The sequence below is a fragment of the Astatotilapia calliptera genome, chromosome 18 (genome assembly GCF_964374335.1).
Source record: "Astatotilapia calliptera chromosome 18, fAstCal68.1, whole genome shotgun sequence".
Classification (NCBI taxonomy): domain Eukaryota; kingdom Metazoa; phylum Chordata; class Actinopteri; order Cichliformes; family Cichlidae; genus Astatotilapia; species Astatotilapia calliptera.
The window spans coordinates 7298348-7324643 of NC_137439.1; the positions used below are offsets into that span (position 1 = coordinate 7298348).

At 37.1% G+C, this 26296-nt stretch overlaps 1 long non-coding RNA gene across 1 annotated transcript in view; it reads left to right on the forward strand.

The window, feature by feature from the left end:
* LOC113010524 (uncharacterized) overlaps nucleotides 1-24113 on the forward strand; it is a 90460-nt gene extending 66347 nt beyond the window's left edge. Inside the window, exon 3 of the long non-coding RNA XR_003270362.2 lies at nucleotides 23671-24113. This is a non-coding gene — a long non-coding RNA (uncharacterized LOC113010524). The remainder of the gene's footprint in view (nucleotides 1-23670) is intronic.
* The last annotated feature ends 2183 nt before the right edge of the window (nucleotides 24114-26296 follow it).

Sequence of the window (26296 nt, forward strand, 5' to 3'; positions counted from 1 at the left end):
CATGAGCAATTTTTTTCTGTTAAATTTTGCTGCTTTTAAATAAAGATGGCTATTTTTTGAAGGTTAGTGTCCTTTTAAGTAATGATAAGCCATTTGTAGTTCAGAAAGTTGAGAAACTGAGGTATGTTTCTTTGCATGGATTGCACAAGTATATGGGTCCCTGCAAATCCAGTAAGATATTGCCTTGACAATTTACATTTTAGTTGGAAGGGTTGGCTCATGCTGATGGAACTATAGAAAAACAATTGTGCGCATGAATTATTATTATTTTTCCTAAACTAAATTGAAGTAAGGTACAAATAAGTAGCTATGAAGCGCTATATAGCATACAGACTAAGTCAGCTACTAGCTTGCAAGGATAGCTTATCTAAACAGTGAGCCCAAAACAGGGGCAAAAGGAATAAAACTCACTTTACTGACTTCCATGTGTCAAGTTGCAAGAAACAATTTGTTTTTCCATAACAGTGAATGTGTAGATAAAATCACGCTTTACTAACCAGTTCAAAATAACAACATTAAAAGTGATGATATGCAATTGTTATCAGTTAATTCAGCTATCGCACCATGCTGGCCATCTAAGTTTAGCATAAAGCTTTTTGATAAGATGGTGTCAGTAGGTGAAAAATTCAGGGGATCACCAAAAGGGATTTTTGTACATGAATGAAGGTACATGCAAAGTTCACATCAAACCATTGACATGTAGTTTCAGGTTTGCTATCTTTATCTGACCATTTATTTATTTATAGCAAGAAGGTGGTTTAAAGAAGTCACAATGTCCTCTAAAGACACAGCAGTTACTACATACATACTTTCATTAAGACGTTGCTCAGACAACTTAGATTTAAGGAGGGGATTCTCTGAATTGGGAAAAACAAAATGTTCCACCGCTGAAACTTGTGGTTTTGTGACAACATCACTCTCCTCTGCAGTTCGTCTACACTTGCCCTGAACAAGACTTTTCCATGAATAGGTTCTACTGTGAAAGCTTCTACCTGGAAGAGCTGAATACCTTGCTAAAGCATTCCATAGCTGTGGTAAACAGGGAAGTACTAAGAATTCATATTCAGATTATCAGAAAAAGTTCCAAGAATCCAGCAGACATGTGAGTAGAACACCTAAACTTGTCAATTAGCATAATTACTGTGTGATCATAAAAAAGGAAGAGCAAGAGCACGTTATTGTCAAACATGCTAAAATAAGATGGTACAGAGACATCCGAAGAAGTCATTCAAAATTAATGCCTATGCTAAGCCTGGGTGGAGTTGGTCCCGTAGTAAGGTAAACACTGTTCTCATGAGCACCCAAACTGTTCAGTCACGTCACTGCAGTGGTATGTCATGCATATCCAAACACCTGTGATTCTATGCTTTGAACGGTGACAGGCATGTGTATTTAGCAATCAGGTCTGATAAACAAGGCATTTCTGCTGCGAGACAAACCATGAAGTTTCTCATACCTATGACTCACTCCTGCCGTGTTGCCTAACAGACAGTTTTGCTTGCTTAATCTCATGCCAGATTTTGTGACGAGAAATCAAAGTTATCTCAGTAGAACATAAGCCTGTGAATAGCTAATCAGTGCTGGCAAAAAGCAAGCGAGTTAGTTAAATTATTATTGACCTCCTAACTTCGCTAACATCTTCTTGGCTACAGCAGCACTCACATAGGATGTATCAGTGGCTAAGAAGTCATGCTTAAATCCCTTGTTTGCCTGAATTGGGTGTTTCTTTGATGTTATTTTTAGTGTTCTATTGTGATTACCTGAGCGAAAACATATCTTAGTTTTTTTCGAATCAAAGAAAAATGACCCATAGTGCTGAAAGTTTCAGAAGACAGTGAACATAAGCAAAACATTTTTAAGCACAACTCTCAAACTCTCGCTCTACTACTTCAACTGCCTGCAGAGACATTACCTCAGCCTGAGGCTACTTGACAGCATTTAACTGACAAGTTTTAGGCCAGGAACCTATATTCACCTGTCACTCACAGAAAGCTCTGCAAAATGCTGAGTAAATGTAAAACCGATTCCATTGTTATATTATTATACATTTACACATTTTACTTTGAAATAAAATGTATTTGTGTATTAATATCTGGTTAGTAATTTAGCAATTTTGAAAAAAAGCACATTATAAAATGTTTTAAGATTGAACATTCCCTTTATTTTTACAGTTGAACCATACAGCATTTAAGACATTTTTCTAAAGTCATTTAACTGCTTAAGCTAAATAGCCTCACCACTTTTCTGGGGGGAAATTGTGAGCAATTTTGTAAAGCCCTATATTTTCCCGTAAAAGACCTACTAAACATTTTTAGACAGATAAAGTCTGTCTTATCCAAATCATACTTTATTCCTTGGTAGGGTAATTCCCTGTTTGCTTACACTACATGAGACATGCAGACCAAACTGGACCAGACATGCCCTTTATAAGAATTAGAATGATTATATCATGCACATGCTGGCTGGCAGGTGTACAGCTACAATAAAGTGTTACAGATTTATTTTTCCCATGGCCTGATTCCAGCTTCTGTTATTAACAATGGTGTAATGTGGGTCTGTCTGCCTGTGCCTGCTTGTTCCTGAGAAACTCTAGAGGAGGTGTTGCTGTGGGGAAGAAAAGTACATTGCATGAGCTAACATGCCACAGCTTCTCTGACATGCATGAGATTTGGCTTACTCAATCTGCCGTTCCTCCTTTTGTTAACAAAGTTCAATGTTATGCTTGGCCCGTAGTGGAATCATTTAACCTGCAGACTGCATAATTGTTCCATTTTTTCCAAATTAGTTGCACTTAAATTCAATTTGGAGTACTATCAAAGTGTTTCTAATTTCATAGCTGATTAATGTAATGCTACATGCAGTGCACTATGAATATCTGTATGGTGGGGGCCTCGTATAATGGTCAAAAACACTTTATTCTTTTTGGCTGTGTAACAGATGAGAAAGCGAGTTAGGAAACAGAGGCTATAGTTATTAGCTATAGTACAGAAACTACATTTGTTGCGACTTAATTTAGTGTTTATGAATGTTAATTTGTGTTTTTTATAGTGAAATCCAATATTATGTGCAGTCAGGGGCTTGGCAAGTTGTAAGTCAGAAAGTGAAGAAGCTACCATATTGTAAGTATTATTTCTGATAGGTGATCAGTTGGCGTTAGATTTAGGAGAACAATAACTTGCATGCACTCAAGTGTACCTAGTATCTAGTGTGCACGGTGTACTAATGCAAAGGTCTGAGATACAGTATACGAGTGCAACAACAATCCAAAACCCATATAATATTATACGAGGCTAAATGACTATGTAATAATTAATGAATACAAAATATTATGCTTTGAATATTTCAGACGTCAAGCTCTTAGCCAGCGAACCTCTCATGAAAATTGAAGGCATCTAAACAATACCTCTTCATCAGCATCTCGACAAATTAATGCTTTGGGTACATTTATGATCAGCTATAAGGGGAAAAAAGAAGCAGATCATTTGCACTGTGTGAAACAAATCTATTTCTCCCTTCAGGGCTTTCCCTGGCTTTGATTATGTAAACTGGTTCTCTTGTGCAGACTTGTGAGGTGATCCAATTCATGTAAAGAGTGCTGCAGGCTCTTCTACTGGTGCTGTCAGTGCTTCTCCATGTCCTGCAACCTACATTTCCACAGCACATGCATGTACATAGTCATATTTTTAATTTTCCTTTTTTTCCCCAACTTCCCTGCATCTGTCTATGACTATTTGCATAGCTTCCACATTTTTTTACTACTAGTGGAAGGATGAATTTCAATAAAAATTAAGAGCAAAACAACTGTAATGTAAATAAGAGATTTTTTATATTTCCCTTAGCCTGAATGGATGTTAGAAAACATGGGATCTTTTAAGTGAACAATTAAAAAAGAAATATATATAAGATAATAAACGAGAGGGTAATGGTAAGGAAAGTCATTGGTTCATATACCTCATCACCTCTCCTAGGATAGGCCCAATACACTTCGCCTAGGAGGTCCTCATCACAGCAGATACACCAGTCACACCAGTCTTTCTGTCACTCTCCTGCTCTACTCACCCCTCACTCATGAACAAGACCCTGAGCTTCACTTGGTGCTCCAACTTGCCCCCGGTCTGCAGCGGGCAGTCTTCCTATTTTTGGGAACCACAGCCACAGATTTGGAGATCTCACTTCTCATCTCAACTCAGACTCAGCTGCAAGCCACCCCAGTTCAAGCTGGAAGTCATGAATCAACAGAACCAATTCTGTTCAATTCAATGTAATTTTTATACAGCACCAAAACACAATAATCGTTGCCTCAAAGTGCTTTATATTGCAAGGTAGACCCTACAATAATACATATAAAATCACATCATATACAAAAAGCAGAGATGACATCATGAACCCTAAACAAGAAATTCTTATTCTTATCATATATATTTTTTTTCATTTGTCCAATACTGTTCATAAATATTATGAACAGTATTAGTGACAAATGGTAGCCCTGTCTGTCCAGTCTGACTTACTGTACTACTGGCAGTGTGAAGCAAGCTCCCACTATGGCTTTACAGGGACCAGCTATTTCTGAAACCAACAACAGCTAGTTAGACACTGCAGGCAATGAATTTACCTCATGCTGTTGCTACCTTCCTGCGTGTGATACAGGAACAAAGGTAACACCTTTGTTGAGTAGACCTTCCTGAGCTGAGTCCTGCACAGTCACATCAGCGGACGTGTTTCCTTTACTCCTTGGAGGGTAATTGCCTTATCAACACTCATTTTCATATGAGCCATGACCAGGTCGTGCCCTGACTGGGATCCAAAAGCATTTGTGTTTTTAAATAAGCACTAATCTAAGCAAAAAATAAAAGAAGAAGAAGAAGAAAACTATGGAGTCACACAATTAGGAATTGAATGACCGACAAAGTCATAAAAAACCCACCTGTGACAAAATAATATGCCTCTGGGGTCTTTGCAGACCCCAGATTGTAGGATGAGTTTTTTTAGAATGAAGTTTAACTTGAATTTTACTTTTTACTTTTTTAGTTGGCAAACAATGAATATGGATTCAGCATCTACCTCCATTTCTTCAGAAGTTATCAATATGAAAAGCTCATCTCTATTGGCAGAAATCTGAATCTGGAATGCCACAATATCTGATCAGGGCTTCCTGGGCAGAAAGCTCATGTACTGAGAAGACCTTATGGAAATGTTAATATCATTAAGATAAAAAAGTATCAGACAACCTATATGTTCTAAAGAGTAAAACAGACTTTCAGTGTTAGCAATGCATATTTAAGATATGTGAATATTTTATAACAGTAAAAGAGTTGATGCTGTTGAATAGACTGAACCTGTGATTCTGCCATAAACCCACAATGCATCAGCTGATAGTCATGTTTGCTTTTGGCTTAGGAAGTTGCTGGCAGTGATTAGACAGTGAACACTGAGCCTATGCACAATGAAAACTCTGTGTCTGTCACAAAATTAGAAAGTACACGTTGAATTGATATCATTAAACACACCAGCATATCTCTCAGACGCATTAATACATTATTTACATTCTAGAAGGAACTTGAATTTCCAGTCAAAGCACTGACATAAATGTCTTGATGCATGCTCAAAGCGAGGAAATCAAGAAAATCGATTTGTTTATAAGGATGCAGTATTTTCAGTTGCTGAAGCCAGGAACTCAGAGATGTTGTAGGTAACAAAACTGCTGACATTGTGTCTGGGGATGGCTGTAGCTCAGGAGGTAGCACCTCATCCAGTAACTGGAAGGTTGGTGGTTCAATCCGTGGTTGCTGGCCAATTAATTGGTGATATGTGTGAATGTAAGATAGAAATCAGTCAGTGGCAGAAACATAACAAAACCATGGATGGTGTGAAATTTGAGTGCTCAAGTAGAATGGAAAAGGTATATACAGTACAAGAACCAGTCCATTTACCATAGGTAGACTGTATTTATTGAGGTAAATACCTACAGACTAGGTGTAACTTGCACAGGGTAATCTCTGGCAGGATGTTCAATCAATAGTGATGTGTGATTCATAAACGAGCCAGCAGTAAGAGATAATTTTTTGTAGCGAACAGCAAAAGCCCACTCCCATCAAAAGCGGGCATTGGGCAACGCAGTGCTTTAAATCTCCTCATCCTCAAAGACAGACTAGGATCATACCTTTATGTAAAAGCCAGGGAGAGTAATGATACAGAGCGACAGAGGGGGGCTATAAATGCAAGTGGGTCGAAAAAAAGTGAAATAACAAGCAAAAACAGAAAAGGACCTGCATGTCAATGATATTGGTGACTGAAAAGCTCAGAGTAGAACTTGTAAAATAAGGAGCTGTCTGAAGCTAAACCCATTTCTATTTTAATTTTTCTTTTCTGCCCATATGGAAAATATATATATATAAATCTTATAAAGTTTGTATCTGTCTTGTGTGAAACTTGTATGAAAAGCATATAAGAGTGAAAACAGATTTAAGAGCCCTTGAAAAATTATATAATGAAACTTGTATGTTTTGGATACTTACTAAAACAATGTATGAAAGTAATGAGAAAGTGGCCACTTTCATGAGTAAATCATGTAATCCTTATATGATTTACTCATGAAAGTGGCCACTTTCATGAGTAATCACATATAAGTTTTTACTATTTCTTTTCCATATGGGTGGAGAACAAAAAATGTTAAACTTTTGATCAGGCCTTAATCTCATGTATGTTCACCCTAGTAGTAAGTGCATAAAAATATGGCCTTCCAACACACAAACCATTCATAATTGCTAAATTAGGGTAAAATAAAAAGCCTCTGAATGAGGAGCCATTTGAGAGCCATAAAAGCTGAATCTCTACCGGTCAATAATCAGCTGAATGATTCAACTGTACTGTTTATAAGGTTAGGTCAATCTGCAGTTACCTAAGACTGAAGAAGTCACTTGGATGAGTAATGAAATGTTCCTCAAACTGAAAATGCTGCGTCAACTTTTTGGCACTGACACAAAAACATTTATTGGAAAGGAATAGCTCACCGTCCAGATAAAACTTTGTCATGCAAATCACAGTAAGTTCCTTGATGAAATGATATCACCAAGAAACCACCAAAGGGAAGTAGCATTTCAAAGCAATATACGCTGTTAAGACTTTCAGCAAGGAAAAAAAGCAAAGAAAAGGGAAGCCAGTTTCTAATGAACAATTTGTGTTTAGTTTACCAAATGAGATGAAATTAAAAGTAATGTGTCCTCATATGTGTCATTATATTTTTTAGTTTAAAGTGTTGATGTCAGTTCTCTATTCGAAAGATGTATTATTGCATCATAAATATAGAGTTATATGTATTGTTTCTGTCTTATCTGCAAAGATTCAAACTGAAGGCTTTTTTTTTCAATTCATAAAATATTTGGCTATTAAAAAGCTTTTATTTCCATAAAAATACTTGATTTTTACTCTTGTATTTGAGTTTTACCATTTATAATTCTGGGACTGGCTGCTTGTTATTATTATTTTGGTCTTGGTCTTGTTATTAGACCAAGACAGACTTTTAATTCATTTGAAAGCCTGATGCTTAGCCTTGTCCACCCCAGCTGTAATTGAATTATTTTTTATTTAAGAGGTATGACTTAGAGTTAGCCATAGTGGGTAGAATTTGAAGATTCACATCTTTAATATTACCAACAAAATGTTAAACAGCAACACATGCTCCACCACTACTCACCAGAACTGTATCATTTAGAATTTGAAAGATGTTATAATTACATAGAATTGTAGACAAAGACCCTTTGAATTTAAAGAGGCTCTTCAAATCTGAAAGCAAAAAAGGTGATCATCCTTTTTTATTAACACACGTGACATGTTACCTACATGATTCTTCCTGTCTCCAGAGATGTTGCTGCTGCAATCCAGCTATCATGATTAGTGCAAATCAAAAGAATTGTGTTTGCTTGTATTTTTGACGTGTCTGTTAACATACTTAATATACACTTCTTTACAGTATACTGTAATTCCTTGGAATCGAAAATATAACTGAACTTTGAATAAACATCGTAATTCTTGAGAAACTGTTTTGTGCACTGTCCCACATTATCAGAATTTAGCAAGAATCCAAGAGTACCCCACCCCTTTGGCCCTGCGGGTAACAAAATAACATGTTCAGACACATCTCAGCGTAACCATTATGCGATCCACTCAGCTTATGCGACACAGGGAACCACAAAACAACATCAAATACCTTTTCCCATGACACCATCAAAACCTTTTTATAATTAATTTCAGGCATCGCTGCAATCATATACAGTACAAGCACCGTGTTTGACAATTTCCTGGCACTTCAGAGGGACAGAAGAAACATCGATAGGATTTCACTCAAATTACCACATGCAGGATTTTCATCTTTGGCAAGAACATGGTGATCCAGCGTTCTATCAACATCATGGTTCAAATTACTGTCATTGGGTAGCAATTAGATTTATTGGTTTAGATACCAGCACCAAAAGTGGCATTATGCTTTGAAAACAAAGGGCAGTGAAAGCTTGGAAAACCTGAACTGAGGACTCTGAACATGTAAAAAATGGTTTAATGATAAGTTTGTTTTTTCTGAAAGAAATATACCTTATTTTAGGATAACGACCAACTGTCATTGGGTTTTCCATCTTGTACATTCTCCCATGCACAATGGTTCTGTCTGTCAGTCTCTGTCACAAACATGCTATACTCACTATTACTGTCATTTAGTCCCAAGGGCATTTCTGGCTTCTTCCACTGGTGCTGGGAACTCTCCCTCCACCCCCTCCAGCTCATTAATGAATGAACTGTCATGTAGGTTTACTGTGGGACTCGTCATCCCAAGAGATGGCATGTGGGAGAACTTTTAATAATTAATACAGCGTGGTGTTTAGAGGAAGAATGTATTTTTATTTAGACAAACATCTCTTGGCACAGGACATAAAAATTTATGGATTAATGTTCAAAAGAAGTACATAGTGTTGCAAACAGTGTGGCTAACATGTTGCAATGCTTGTAAGTTTTTTGAAGATGTTTATACTGTTATTATTATGAATGAATAATAATAAGGCTTAAGGCGTCTTCATTTAATATAAGTAACTTCAGTTCGGCAATCTTTATTCTTTTGCTTATCCTACTTATCACAGCTGCTGACCTTTAATCATTACTTAAAAGATGAGCATGAATCCAAAGCATTTTTGTCAGTGATCATCTCTTCTGATTTCCCAAGTGAACTCAAAATGTTACTGGAAATACGCCAATGGATTTAAATCAAACTGCATACTGCTTAATGCTAAACCATAATATTGCATTTATTACAGCACATTGTTTGTAGGAGAAGAGTCCATGCGCTGAACTGGCCTGCCTGCCTGCAGTTTTAGACCTGCCACCAACTAAAAATATTTGGTGCATCATGAATTGAAAAATCTGACAAAGACATTTATCAGTCTGGAAATGATAATAAAGTCATTTTTAAGGATCTGAGACTTCTCCGACCCATGGTGAGATCCAAATGGAAATGTTCCTACAAATGGACTCAACAATTCAACCAGGAGGTCACAAAAGAATCCAGAACATTAAAAAAACTACAGTAATCATTTGCCTCAGTTCGTGTTCACAATTCAATAATGAGACAAAATGGACAAAAATACAAAAATGTTTTAGGGAGCAATACTTTTTCAGATAGGATCAGGTAGGTTTTTTTAAATCATGTTTAAAAAACTGAATTTTACATTTACTTGGGTTACCTTTGTCTAATAATAAAATCTGTTAGATGATCAGAAATGTGTGAGAAATATGCAAAACCAAAAAAAAGTAATCGGGAAGAGGGCAAATACTTTTTCACAGCATTGTACCAACAGCTAAAGCTTCAGCTAAATAAGGAAAGCAAATGTCATGGTTACTAATAATCATGTTGGGACAGCTAGTTAATCTAGTTCGTCAAGGAGCTAAATCTAAGTACATTCCTGTTTTTCTGTTGAACTGACAGCATTGCCTCTGCACTGGTTCACAGGTGGTTCAGTTATAACTTTAACAGGGCAGGTCAAGGCTTGTTGATGGCAAAACACTGAGTGCAAGTGCAAACTTTATGCACAGGAGTTAAACAGTGGGTGCATATTTTTAATACAAAACACATATGCACAGAAATAAATCTCAAACATTCTCCAGTCGTTTTTTTGGAAGTGCAGAAAAATGTTTGTATCCAGTTTCAGGGAGTTGAATATATGTATGCACTGGCTTTAAAAATGGTTGCACCAGCACTTGGCATTTGTTGCCTTTGACTTTCATTCTGTGCCTCTTGAACCTTTCAAGCACAAGCCAAAAAAACTGGTTGCATGGCTCAGGTCAATGAGGCCTAATTCCTGCTTCTGAGAAATGTTTGAATAACTAAAACACCTTCATAATTCTTGAGTAGCTTTGTAATGTAGTGTGTCAGAAATAGAACATTAAAGTCATTGTATTATGTTGTGTATAAAACATACATATTTAATAATGGCGCCCCCCCCCCCCCCCCAAAAAAAAAAAAAATAGATAAATTAATATGAAACAGCAAATACGGCAAACACAAACTGACAGACCCTCAAAGGGCGTGATGAAAGGCCCCTAAAAAAAGGTAAATTTTATTAAGTCTGCACTGTCACTGCGGAGCAGATTAAAGTGGAGGAACAAAATATGCAATTAAGTCCATGAATGTGCTGCAGATACAAAGCCTTCTATATTCTGTTATGAGGTGATGTTTCTAAGGCTTTGGGGATTTCTATCATTTTCTTATTATTGTTTTTGTTGTTTACTTTTTTATGTCTCATATAATGTGCCAACAAATGCAGTCTCAGCTTCACTGAGACCATCATTTTTTTTCATTGTTTGAGAACTTCCTTTGGTTTATTTCCATCAAAATCTAATTAAACTCTAAAATGTTCACAGTTTGTCGTGTTTATGTTTAAGCACTATTTTATTCTGTTTTTTTGTCACTCAATCTTTCACTGCTTGACACGCAGGCAGCTGTGTGATAATATTATTCAGAAGCTCTTTCACTTCCTTTGTATAGAGTTTTTAAACCTTTCAGTCAGGCTCTTTAATTTTCCTTCTCATTGTCTAATTACCTCTTTTCCCATCATATCTTTGCCATCTCCATTTGGTCCATCCTTTACTTTGCGTCTGTCTAGTCTGTTTCCTTTCTCACAGTCTCTGTCCTTCCTTCTGTCTCTTTTGGAGATCTATGCTCACTTGATTTAGTGGGGTATATTAAGTGAACAGAAAGTGATGTAGCAATGCTACAAGACTCTTCTGCCACTACTTCAAGGGAGAAATCCTCAAAGTCACTGGCAAATGGCTCCTAAAAAGGACTGTTCAGTTTTACCAACACAGTCTTTCTATAAAGTGAATAATTAAACAGAAATGCCACCTGATAAAACAATGGTTACATTGCACGGACTTCATTTTCCCCTTTATTCAACATACATTGTTTTCTAAGCCTATGAGATGTTTACTATCTCTCCAACTCTTTACATGAATATATTTATTCATAATTAGATTTTCCTCATTGAAAATAAATATATGTAGCCCAAAGACATGTTTTATTAAACTTACTGTACATTAACCTGCTCTCATACTGACAGTGTGCTTCAGACTCCCCTGTACACATTTAAAAACAGGTGATGCAGTCATTTAACCCTATAATGCCTTTTGTATCATATTTGATACATGAGTTTCTGAGACCTCTATCTCATCAACATGATCAATACTTGCCATAATTTCAAAATGTTATGGACAAAACTCCTTTTTTGTCTAAAATTGACATTGTTTTTAACAAGAAGTTGCCAAAAACGCCCAATGTACCAAATACGATACAAAAAATATATAATCAAAATATATCATACACAGCATGATATAGCAAAAAGAGTTTTGTGAATTTTGTTATAAGGGTTAATAAACATCTCAGTTTCAAAAAATCTGAATTTTCTGGCTATTTTTTGATGGGTTGGGTCTAACAAGGTTAAAGAGTCAAATTTCCATATTACTGAAACGATGTCGAGCTTAAATTTGCATTTCTATCCTGGAAATTCAAAATTTCTGCAGTATTCAAAAAATTAAATATGACCTAATCAAGATTAGGATTAGCTCGCAGTTAAACATTCCAATATTAATTTTAACCCCAAACAGAAACGGAAACCCTTTTTCCAATCCACACATGTCAAAAGTAAATTGTTTTGGAAGGTTTGTATAAAATAATTCACATGACAAGTAGAATATTGAATTTTTATGCCATAGTGTAGCCACAGCCTCCTGGGTTGAAATATTTCACATAATCTTATGTAATTCAAACTAAAGCTTACTAGGAAAAGATATCAAAACATGACTTAACACTATTTTTGGACTGACCACGTTACCCAGTTTCACACAGGCTCAGTAGAGGAAGGAGCATCAGAATTGCGACTGCATCTCAGCAAGTCTCAGCGGAGCTTCATACATGTCATCATGCATTGCACAACACACCACAGTCTTAGTGCATAATTTAATATTTTGATCCATTTAAGCACAATGTTCTCTCTATCAATTGTCAAGAGTCCACCAACAGACTAACCACCTCGGACATTTAAGGTGGCACCCGTACGCTCATGTTGCCACGTTCAATCTAAAGGCCTGTGATATGTTTATTGAATTATATATCTTCTCGGTCTCGTTTAGAGTCGCCTTTGTCACCACAGGCGATCGATAACCTGGCGCTGCCGAGGCTAACAAGGGGCTTCGTCTGCTGCGGCCAGCACTCCTGCCTGTCACCAGACGGTATTTATTACGTGCTTTGTTTTAACATCCATTCAGTATGAGTGGAAATCAATTTTTCATTTAGACCTAATTGTCTCTGTGCAATGGCAGCTCAAGGCTCTACGGCCCTGAGCCTCGACTCCCTTTGGTGTTACCATGGCCCAGGCCCACCCTACCTTCCACACAGCTGTATTTTACACCTAATTACACATGTCTGAGGCCTACGGCGAGGAGTACGAGGCTTTGGGGAATTGTTCCTGCAAAGACAGGCCAAAGGGACTCACTGTTGGTATCTCTCTGGTAGGGATTTAGTCATGCTTACAGTAACTGCAGTACAAAGAAAGAGACTCAGTGACCCAGACTCACTCTGCCTGTGTTGTTTTACGTCACTGTTGTGAGTTTTGAGGAACTGCACAGCTTAATGGATACATGATGAAACTTCCAGAGAACCTGGAGTTAGACTGAGGACAATGGAAACAGGATTTCATTCCCCTGCTAACCCAAAATGCTTAAACTGGATCCTGTTAAGTACAAATAACTGCTATGTTGCATCCATGTGTTTTTTTTTTACCCTGAGTCACACTAATGTCCTTCAGCTGTTGCTGCTTTGTTAATGTGGAAGTGGATAAAGCAACTAACTGTGAAGATTCAAATCCAAAAACAGCAATTAAAAACCCATATTTAGCATGGCTTGTTAGTGAGTAGCTTTTACTCTTTGGACCAACTTTTCTCCATTATCCCAATGTTGCATTTCCTTTCATGTAGGGCAGCAAAGAAATTGCATGTTTTTTGGAATTGGAAATTATTTTTTATTTTCTAACTTGAGCATCTCAGCATCTAGTTTGAAGTTGCTGCAGCTGCTTCTCACCCACTCTTCTCACAAACTTCCCACAGTAATGGAGCTATAATCATACACACACAAAAAGGAGAAGAGGAAAAACATTCAAGAATTGGCTGCTAGTAGAGGTATCACACATCTCAGATTTCAGCTTCTCTCATCAGCTAAGCATGAATATAGTGTATGTTAATGCTTCTAGTCAAATCAGAAATCTTGGGCTGATGCTTTGCTTGATTTAGCTTGGTTAGTAAATGTCGAATCACATGTAATATTCTCTTGCTTTACAGTGCCTAGTAAATGAATATATCCCTTGTTTTCTTTTGTTGTTTTTCTTAGTTTTCTTTCTGATGTTACGTACAATGCCTTATTTTCCAAATGTATCTATGGCAGTGAACTGTCATAGTGAATCAGTATACTTTTGTAATCATCAGCACCGCACCTAAAGGAACAGTTGCTTTTCTCCATTTCATTCCTAGTTCTGATGTTTTACTGTGGTTGTGATCAACACCGAACATAAGTGTACGGCAAAGGGAGAGTTAAATTAAACTGGCTGAAGTGTTACTACCTTGGAGCAACTGTGGTAGAAAATCAGTTGCTCTTTTATAGCTACATGGCAATAATGAGAAAAATGTACAGGAATTTTCAAATTCTGTCAAGGAGACCTCAATTTTAATTTTATTTATACAGCGCCAAATCACAACAACAGTCGCCTCAAGGAACTTTATATTGTAAGGTAGACCCTACAATAACACATACAGAGAAAATCCCAACAATCATATGACCCACTATGAGCAAGCATTTTGGCAACAGTGGGAAGGAAAAACTCCCTTTAACAGGAAGAAACCTCCAACAGAATCAGGCTCAGGTGCCGGTCTCGGCCATATGCTGAGACCTAAGAATAGAATATAAAAAGGAGGTTTTAAAAAACAAACACATATATGAAATTATACTTAAGCTTTCTGGGTAGGAAACAACATCAGTAAACATGGGAAGAAGGTGCTGTATTCTGGGCTAGAGAACATGGAGAATTTGTTGGAATCTGATAGCTGTTAGCCCATCCTGCCCTTTAAACATCTATAGTACTTTACTACATCCCAAAATTCAAAGCATAGATGGTTGCGGGACCTTTTTTTGGCTCAAACTTGAAACAAACACCTGGTAGTTGGTTCAGATCACAATCGCATCATAAATGAACCACTTGGAACCGTACGAAGACCACCTCCTCCAAAGAATCTTGGTACGATTGTTTTAGTCCACACCTGAGTGTAATTACTGTGTTCACATCTGCACAAATGAACTGCACCAAGGGGAAACACCAACTGAATGACATCTGTATGAGTCAGAGGGAAAAACAACAAAAAAAACCACAGTAATCATATTTGGAGAGTTTTTTTTTTAAATCTCTGCAGTATATTAAAATTACCATAAACTGTTTGTGATTGACAGGTCAAATGTTGCTCCATTACACTACTGCTGCTGTCTTGCAAAATATCACATGCTGACTTCGGTTTCCCTTGTTTATCAGAGCAAAAGCATTGGCTACTGAGGTTGAAAATAAGTATTATAACCTTTTTCTGTTAAGTCTGCATTTAGTCATAACATAAGCTTTACATTTAAACTAAGTTCCTGATAATAATGAGACCATAAAGAGACAGCATAAAAATAGCTGGTGTAAAGTTTGGCTGTAGTGACATTCGAATCAGTCATGTTCAACAGAAACAAATGTATTCAGTCTTTTCTAAGCCTAACAGAGGTTTGATCTGTTTGCTGTGTAGCAATGTTTTTTGACTTTGTTGCTGCTTAGGTTGTTTTTCTATTCCTAGTACAGTGGCAGATGTGATAGGTGCATAGGTACATCTGCACAGGATCTGTTTCACTACTGCAAGACTTCTGTAAACAATTCCTATTTGGGATACTGCAGACACTTACAGCTTCTCAGCATATACAACACAGTGTCTATAAAAGGACTTGCACAGCATCTACAGTATGCACACTTAATACATGGAACTTAAGTGTTCATCTCAAAAGCACGTGAAGACATTCATTATTCGCTCCTTCTACCTTTTGATATTGAATCAAATTTTCTGTTTTGTATTACAATTTAATGAACATCTTTCATGGAAGCTTTTGCTCCAGTGGATCTGTCCCCCTACAATGCTGATAAAACTCTTATGTCTTCAAACTGCTCTGATGTACATCATATCTGTAGTGCTCTTTCTGGTGCTTGCTGGTATTCAGCTCTCTTCTTAACATAGCTTCAACAACTCTTTCCCATAGATGCATGTTTTTTGTCATCAACTTTATCCATATATAGTTACTACAGCTCCTTTTAGCCTCCAAGACTGTGTTAAACAATTTGTTTACAAAGGATACTGCCCTATCTCCAAACCATCTGTATATCTCCACAGGTATGGACGAACTTCCTTCCCATTCTTCATCCATTCATAGCAGAAGTCACGTCCTCCTTTCTAATCCTCTGCTCTTCCTGAGTCACTGTCCTCCATCCATCTTCCTCTGTTTCTCATTTTCTACATTCATGAGCTCCTCAAAGTACTCCTTCCAACTTATCAACTCAATGTCTGCAGTCATTAGTACATTTATGTCTCTATCTTTAATCATTCTAAACTGCTGCACATCCTTTCCAGCTTGATCGATTTTAACTACCCAGTCCATATAAATTCCTTTCCTTCTTTAGTGTCCAGTCTTACATACAACTCTCTATAAGCCCTAAACCATAAATGTGATCAAATATGTAAACACATATTTCCAAAAACAACCAAACTACAATGTTATGCCCCAAAAAGTTTATTCTGTTCATCTGGACGTGGCGTTTTCAGTGGGAGAAACGTTTCGTCACTCATCCAAGTGACTTCTTCAGTCTCGAGAGTGTTATGTGTCAAACAATATTGCACCATTACTTTTAGTTTAACTTCTGTGGAAGTTGGTCTTTCAAGGGGAAAGTAACACACACACACACACACACACACACACACACACACACACACACACACACACACACACACACACACACTCACTCTTGCAGTCTACCAGGGAAACTGAAAAACACTATCTGTACTGTTACTGGAAATGAATGCATAGCTGGATGAGATCAGCAGTTCTTGCTAAGCTTAGGGGGGGATCTCTGCCTAACACTCCTTCCTGGATGCCAGACTGAGTTCAGCCACAGCAGCTGATAGGAAGCTGAGTCACTGAGCAGCAGATGCTGGCTGGATAGAGTAAGTAATGCAGGGTCAGGGCATTGCTGAGTGTAAATTGTGAAGGGTTTTGTTTATGCACCCCAGAGAGGCTCAGACAGAGCTGGGAGTTGATATGTGCTATTGTAGGCCAGATCCATTAGACATACGCAGTTGACTTTTTTAGTGTTTCAACAAAACTCTAGGATGCCATGCAGCATATGTGTAAAGAATCTTGCATACAGCATTAAACTACATAAAAACATATGGTTTTTCAGAGGTAATTTGCAATCCAAGAAAAAGCAATTCTTTGAATAGTAATCAAATTCCATTTTCTCTACTGTTATTGGGACACAAGTATAAATCATACAGTAGGGATTTTAAGTTTGTATGTTTGCTGACTTACAAAGACACGAACAGTCTCTATTTTTATTGCACTTTCATATTAATGGCAGAGGCAGAATATCTACCAAAAATCCAGAAACATTATACATTACATTGCAAGTGAATGGATGAGTATTCTCCCAACTCAAAACAGGATTTAGTTCTTGGTGAGAAACCCTTGTTGGCAAGCACAAAGACTAAATGTTTCTTGTAGTTGGTCACTAGATTTGCACACATTTCAGAAGGGATTTCAGCCCAAACCTCTTTACAGAAAGAGGAATCTCTCTGAATCCTTTGGGTTTCTTGGCAAGTTCAAGCTTCAGCTCCTTCCACTGATAGGATTGTTGTCTGGAGACCGGCTAGGCCACTCAGTGACCGTAATATGCTTCTTCTTTAGCCAGTCGTTGGTGGTAAGTTTTAGGTCTTTGTCAATGTTGAGAAGGTTGCTTTTAAAATGTATTCCACTAAAGATTACAGAATACATGGCCCAAAATGTAGTTTGTAGCGTATTCTGCTAAGTTACTCAATGTGAGTACAGTATTCTGAATACTTTGGATTACTTGATATATTGTCATGCTTTTTACAACTACATGAATGTACTATTGCTGCGTGATTTATTACTATTACTGAAGGCTACTCGCCACCAAGCTAACATTGTTAGCTGGCGTTAGCTGAGGTTAGTTCATAAACTGCAGACTGTTAGACTTGAAGGATAGCATTAACAACCTGCTAGCTGCAAATAATCATGTGCAGCTCTGAAAGCAATACCAACTAGATTTTTAAATCTTAATATATAATGAGTAACAGTAGGGTGGACATGAGGTACGGCTGCATTTTTTGCAGTGATCTCGTAAAGAAAACTATTTTTGTATCAGCAATATGTTTTTTTCTGTCTGCTTTCAGAACTGCACATGATTATTTGCAGGTTGTAATGCAGCCTTCAGTAATAGTAATAAATCACACAGCAACAGCACATCGAAGACACTGAAGTGTCACAAAACCCAGGTAGCTGCCCCAACTAAAACAACATAGCTGCAGTAGGCTAACATTAGCTTTTTAAAAAAAAGAACTTACTTCCAGATGTTTCTTTAGGTTGGAGGTGGAGTCTTTTGAAGCTGAGAGCAGCTTGGTTGCTTGCAAACAGAGTTTGCATTGCACAGTCAGATTTTGCCCATCCCTTTGTTCTTTAAATGTGAAGTGATGTCAGAATTTCCAAGTAAATGAACTGTAAATGTAAACCCCAAAACATCCATTTATTTGCCTTGAGTTCCACAAAATAAACAATCTATCCTACAACAATCATAACCATAGTCACAATACTAAATTTAGATCTTTGATAAAGGATTTGTACACAAAAATGGAGCCTTCAAACCTAACAGATGGCTAGTGGTTGTAAAGGGGATTTATACTTCTGAGGGAGAACCTTAAATTGATACTAAATGATAATATTTGGCACACAAACTCATAATTTCTTATCACTATCAAGTTTCTGTTTTTAAAACCATCTCTAGGGGATTTTAGGGATCATATATTATAACGTGCCATCTCCCTAAACTAAGTGATTTTTTTAAAGCCTGAATTATATGTTTTACCACAAATTTTCATGGAAATACATTCATACCAGTTTGAGATATCTTGCTGACAGACAAATGAGTGTTAGCCGAATGTCCTTTGTGCAAAATTGGATTCTCAGGTGGACGCAAGTGATACCTGTTCTCCATCTATTCAAAATACACAGTTGAAAGGAAGGGGCTTTGTGACAGTGTATGAGGGAAAAAAAATTTATCTCATTGGAAGTGAATACAGTAAATATCTTCTATGTTTATAGATGTAGATTTCATGCTAGGTGGAAATATAAATTCTGGTAGATATAGTCTGGATATGAGATGGATGCTGACTGCTTCAATCTTCTGGGACCAGCAGTTGGTCCAAGTACTGGTGGGTGTCTAGATTATTTTGTCTGCATTGGCGGCTCTGACGTACAGCAAAGATGGTCAAAAAACACAGCTAGCATAGCAGAACATTGTATCATCACACATGTAAATAATGATAAGCTTTATGATAGATTGTAAAAATGACCAGTCAGCTTCTATCTGTTACCCTTATCTCTCTTAACATGACAAATAAGAAGTTCTAGAGTGATAAATATTGCTTGAATGTTGTTTTTGCTTGATAATATGATTTTCAGCACTTTAGAAAACTCTGCAGGAAGTGTTTAGTGTAGAAACAAATAACACATGTCAAACACCTGTGTTCGAGGGCTGGCTCTCCTGTAGTTAAAAAAAAATATTCGCAAACATAACCCAGACATCAGGGAAACGTATCAAACCTCAACCTTTGACCTATTCAGAATATAAATTCACATTCTTGCCACAACCCTAAAACTCTCGATAAAAAGTCTTGATAGCAGATTAAAAATAATTAAAGTCTCAAACTATCTGTTCAACACATACCAGCAATGAACCATTGCTATATGATGTAATGCAGTGCAATACATTCACTTTCTAATTAAGAGTGAATTGGTCTCATGGTAGCAGCATAAAATAATGTGTTTGGAAATCAGCAGCAGTCTGATAACAGCAGCTGAAGGGAGATCACTTTATATCTTTTATGTCGATAGACTCGTAAAATTCTAACTCTGTAAGCTCCTGTACATTGTCTAAATGAACATAAACATATGTTTATGTTACTTAATGTAAAACCGAATCCGAATTCTGTTTTGTATTTGCTTTCAATGAATTTAGAACATATACATGTGTACCTTTTTTCCTTGCAGTGAACTTGCTTCTAAAAAAAACAGTGCCACTTTATCAGAGACCAAAAATAATATTCTGTATTGCCTTTAAAGTGGGAATCCCAGCAGGCTTTGCATCATGTGACCCATCCAATGAAACTTTGACATGATTAACTCATCCGTCATGATGTCATGCAGTCGGCCACTGAATTTACACACCTAAAGACCCTGTACTCTATAAAAATCTGTGGGCTTCACAATGTTTTACACACACACACACACACACACACACACACACACACACACACACATGAAGTAGAAAATTGCAATAGACTTCCTACAAGAATTCACACACAAGCAGGTACAAAAATCACTCTAGGACTGAAGCTAAATACACACACATGCAGAAGCAGCATGGTGATGTCACTGCACAGACTTCATTTCCAGTGGCTTTAAATCCCCTCCAGTCCAAGTGGAAATGACTGAACATGGAGGAGCCTAAGTGGCTTTGTCAAATTGGAGCAGGGAGCAATATGAGCAGAACAACACTCCACTTAACAATATTCAGCAGCCCAGGATTATTACAGTAATGTGCCTGTAAAAAGCCACTGGATATTACCTGCTTATTATGATGTGTCTAGCAGCTGACACAAGTGTTACTGCATAGCAGGGAACCAGCAGTTCTCTATATAGTTTAAAATGCCAAAGCTCTTTTTAAGGATAAAAATATGTTTAAGAAACATGTTCTTAAAATTTACAGTTGTTTTTTCTAATGCGTCAGGTCATTTCGATATTTTTCTTTTTTTGCCACATTAGGTACACTACCTCATGTCTACCTAAAGATGCTTTGACTCAAGAACAAAACTCGTTTTCAATCTATGTCTGCAATATCAAAAGCTAAAAATGAAAATGTAAATATAAAAAACAAGTAATGTTCCATTATTAAAAGAAACAAAGTAGGCCAAACTGGAGAGACGGAGAGAAAGACCTAGGTCTAGAAAGGTTTTAACAATATTATTTTCTCCCTGCCTTCACAATATTATCATAAACAAGATGGTATTACCCAGTAATGTTTCACTGACAATCTATTCTCTTGGATTGATTGGAGAAAAACAGGACTAAATGCCTATATATCCACTTTTTGATTAAGCACGTAAAAGTGGGTCATGTAATCAGTCATTCCACTGCTACGTCAAGAATGCCCGATTTAATACGTTCTCTTGGATATTGACAAACTGTAATATGAACATCCGAAATTCTACATGGTGCAATGTCTGCAAAATCTCATTACGGTCTCATGTTTCGCTTGGCCTCCCCTCCTCCCTGCTGGAGTACAAAGACAAGAGGGTAATGCCAATAAGAACGAGATAAATTGGGCTACAAAGAGGGGGAAAAAAATAAATCCATGTGTCCATTAACCCTAAGAAGGGGGGAGGGTGGGTTTACTTTATTTATTTTTTATTTTTCTTTGTCGAGTGTGAGTGCTGAGCCAGACGGCAGGTCATTATCCGTATGCTGCCGAAGCTAATTTCTCCCAACTCACTGTCCTTTAGAAAGGTTATAACTACAGGACCTTATGAATGCTACTCTTGACCTCACACGATCTCAAATTGTTCATAAAAGTTCAGTAAGCAATTATTGCTAAAACTTTTGCTAGGTTTTTAAAGTGAGGGTCTTTAAAATTTTTATTAGCTTGTTATAGTCACCTTTAGCAAAGATAGAACACAAAAATAAAGGTAGCTGCTGCGCTTTTATAGAATAGTCCATTAATTTTTTTCCATGTATTTGGGGTTGCCCAAAACAAATGTAAGAAGTAGAATAAGTTTAGTTTCCTGGCTCATCAACATTACAAGCAACCAGTAGTCAAGGGGGGCAAAAATGAGCACCTAGATGAAAGATGGAACAATTTCTCTGTCTCTGCAATGATAGTCTTTGTATCACTTATACGAACATCAAATTAAATTCTATAATTTTAAGTAATATCATTTTTTTCAGATTGCCTCCAACATCTTTAAAATCTTCCACATACTGTTTGACTGCCATTTATTATAGCACTGGTTGTGTTTCAGGTGCATTTTATTTGTAATTCAAAAGAGAGTAATCAAAGCACATAACCTTGAAATAAAGAGGCAATTTAGGAAAGTAAAACATCTCTTATTTGCAAGTGTGGCATGTGGGGTATTGAAAGCTACTTAATTAAACTTGAATTTAAAGTACAACTCTGAAACATCAAATAAGACTAAGTTCTCTTCACCAAGAATAAATTAGTTTCCTTTCATGTAGTTTGCATTTTGCAAATTTTGCTGTCACAGTTATGAGTGTTTTGTGGAACAAAAAAAAGCAAAAAGTTAGAAATGTAATTAAACATACATTTAAAGACTCATTGCTTTTTCCACAAGCTGGAAATGAAAGAGTATATAACTTTATTTTAGAGTGCAACTTAATGCAATTAACCAAAACAGCTAGTAAATTGTACAATATGTCTCGAACACCAGTGAATGTGACTGGAAAAAAGAACCAGGCTTCGGATAGATGAGCTGCTCACGAAAATGAGAGGCTAAAGCCTGCTAAGCAATGTCCATAGAGTGTCTTCTAATATATATTGCTTCTAGCTTTCCTTGATATGACTCCCCTGACAATGGCAATGAAAATGGGCTACAGTGAGCAAACAGATCAGCCTACATCAAACATACCCTCATATATTACAGACATAAAAAGTCATTATCCTCAGTGGAAATCGATAGCCGACGTGGTCAAGATGAAGAGACCCCGTGTGGTTTTCGGGGTCAGCTTACAAAGGAACACGACTGCAAATGATATCATTTTTCTATCATTAACTGGCCCCCAGGTCGATGACCATGTTTAAAACTGAGGGATAACGTTACTTATAATGTCTAGTAATGAATGGTGCCCTGGCTGGGATGTGTTCAACATTGATTGAACATGTGGACTGGTGAGGAAATCAGCAAGGCTGAGGTTAATACACCATTGTTTCCATAGTATAGCTGCAATATTGAGGTGTGGGCAGACCTCCTATATGCTGGAGTGTTTTATTTGGAGATCTTATTAAAGGACTGTGTTATTGTTTGTCCAGACTAGCAGTGTTTGTCTACAGTCTAGCAGAAGCATTGCCTATACTTCCAAAGGGAATCAAAACTGCACTTTCTTTACTGTGATACTCTGCAGACGATTAAAACTAAGCATATATTGATATATATTGATGGTATTTTTACCTAATGACCTGATAAAATGAAAACTACTATTGTTGTAGTTCTGCTTTTCTTACGGCTGAAGCATAACTATCAATAATTACATACACATACAATTTACATATGCATATGCAAAAAAATCCCCAAACATTTCCTCTTCATGCAATTGTTACATTGTTCAGACTGGCTGTTTGTGTGTGAGTAACTATGTCATCAAATAACAATTTCTGCAAAGGCTGCTAAATATCCCCATTTGAGTCGCTAGTGACTTAGCCAACATCAACGTCTACTAATTATAGACTTAACAACAGCAATACATGGTGTGAAATAACTGACATGTTCTCCTAAATCAGTTTCTTTTTAAAACTATTTTGTGTCTGAAAGTCCTTTACAAGCTTATTACTAAATGCAGTATACTAATAAATACCTTGGGGTCATCTTATAATTTTTGGTCAGTATGACATGAAATGCAAAGGATTCCAATTGAATTTGGCATACTGCATACTACTACATACTACAGATTAATGTGTACAATTGTCTAATAAATCAATTTTTCGTGTGTTATAGCACTGCTTCTAATGATGGAAGGGAGATACTTGCCCCGCCTGCGACCCTGAAATGGATATGTGGAAAGCATGGATGGCTGGCTCTTGCAAAACAAATTGTCTTATTCAAAGATTGCCTGAAAACATTGAACATGGCAGTTTAGTTAAGTTTAGTACAGGCTAAACTTCTTGGTTGCAGTACTTGGTGAAATTGGTCAATTGTTCACAAGCTTTACAATGTCTGACAGGAAATCAGTCTTATGGCTTGTGAAATATCTGCTTACATCTTGTTGAATTAAACTGGCTAAATCCACAATGATCTGTGTTGCAGCACAGGTCAGCTGATCACAACATGTACACACACACACACAAAATGGCTTATTTCATTGTTTGCTCCATGCTGCACCACTACACTCAGCTGTTTCATCTTCCACAATGCTAAATAATAAAAAACTCTAAATTTTATTCTGTTGTTTTTTGTGTAATGAGTTAAGTTACTCCTCAAATTAAATCAACTTTAATTTCTGCTCAAATAAACAATCAGGAGAAAGTTGAAAATAAATGCTTTGTGAGGTGGATACTTTCTGGCACATTTAGTTGGAAGAACAAAGAAAATAACAGTGAGTTATAATGAGTCTGTGTGATGGCCATAATCATCTAGAACCATATTATTGTGTTTCATTATGCTACTAATAGTACTAAATAAAAGTTGTCATTTGTCAAATTTTGATACACTATGATACTTCTTCTAGTGTTCTTTATGAAGAAATTTACCATCTAATCTTCATTATGGCTCTGTCACCAGTAAATCCCCCCCAACATGCACGAGCTCAGACACTAGCACACATACACATATCAAGGAAAGCTACTGTGCCTGTGGCTGGAGGCCCATATCCGGCCATCTTTTAGACACAATGCTTCCATTGCTTCAGTGGAACTGTTCAAAAGAGGCAGAAGGGGAAAAATAACAAGTCAAGGAATGACTTACTGCACGTCGCCTTGTGTCGTGGTGCTCACTGCTCCATTCATGTGGAGTGCCTATCATCTACAAAATCACATCCAAACAGCTTTATGACAGCAAACGGTTTTGAAGATATATTTCATCAAAATGAGAAGGTTGGAAGATCCCATTTTTGGAAATTTAAACTGTTTGTTTTGGTATTTAGAGCATATGTTGAGTATAACTCAGATCTGCACAGATGGGACCTCAAATACAATGCTGTGAAAAAGTGTTTGCCCCCTTCCTGATTACCTATTTTATTGTGTTTGTCACGCTTAAATGTTTCAGATTATCAAACAAATTAAATTAGATAAATTAGATAAAGATCACACAAGTAAACACAAAATGCAGTTTCTAAATAAAGGTGTTTATTATTAAGGGGGGAAAAAATCCAAACCTACATCACCCAGTGTAAAAAATTGAGTGCCTCCTATACCTAATAACTGTTTCAGCCACCCTTAGCAGCAACAACTACAATCAAGCGTTTGTGTCACACTTTTTCAGCGCTGTGGAGGAATTGTGGCCCACTCATCTTTGCAGAATTGTTATAATTCAGGCAAATCTGAGGGTTTTTGAGTATGTCCCTTTAAGGTTGTGCCACAGCATCTCAATCTGATTCAGGTCAGGACTTTGACCAGGCCACTCCAAAGTCTTCATTTTGTATTTCTTGAGCCATTCAGAGGTGGACTTGCTGGTGTCTTTTGGATCATTGTCCTGCTGCAGAACCAAAGTGTGCTTCAGCTTAAGGTCACAAACAGATGGCCGGACATTCTCCTTCAGGATGTTTTGGTAGACAGCACAATTCTTGGTTCCATTTACCACAGCAGGTCTTCCAGGTCCTGAGGCAGAAAAAACATCCCCAGACCATCACACTACCACCACCAAATTTTACTGTTGGTTTGATGGTCCTTTTCTGAAATACTGTGTTACTTTTTATACCAGAGGTATGGGACACATACTTTCCAAAAACTTTAACTTTTATCTTGTCAGTCCACGGAGTATTTTTCCAAAAGTCTCGGTGTTATCAAGATACTTTCTGGCAATCGTGAGATGAGCCTTTATGTGGCTTTTTTTGCCCAATCTCTTTCTTATTGTTAAATTATAAACTTTGATCTGACTTGAGACATGTGAATCCTCCAGTTTTTAATTTGTCTGGGTTCTTTTGTGCCCTCCTAGATCAGTAGTTGCTATGCTCTTGGAGAAATTTTGGCTGGTCAGTCAATCCTGGTGTTACACCCCGGCCTAGGCAACCGGAGTGCAACACGAAAAAAATAAAAAATAAAGAAAAAAAAAAACACACAAAAAACCCCCCACTAAAGCTCACCACCAAAATCCCAAAACGAAAGTATCGACAAATCTATTTACAGCTATTTACAACAAACTATTTATTTACAACAAAACACCAAACTATTTACAACACGGGGGAGATCGCGACCATGACACACTGAAACACAGGGTTTAAATACCTACAGGGAGCAATCAGGAAAATGGACAGCAAGAGGGAAACTGAGCTGGGGCAACTCAGAACTGACGAGACAGGGAAACGTTAACTGAAAACACTAAGATAACACAGACTTTCAAAGTAAAACAGGAAACACATAACAGTCACGCCAAAAACAACACACTGACAACACCGAAACGTAACAGT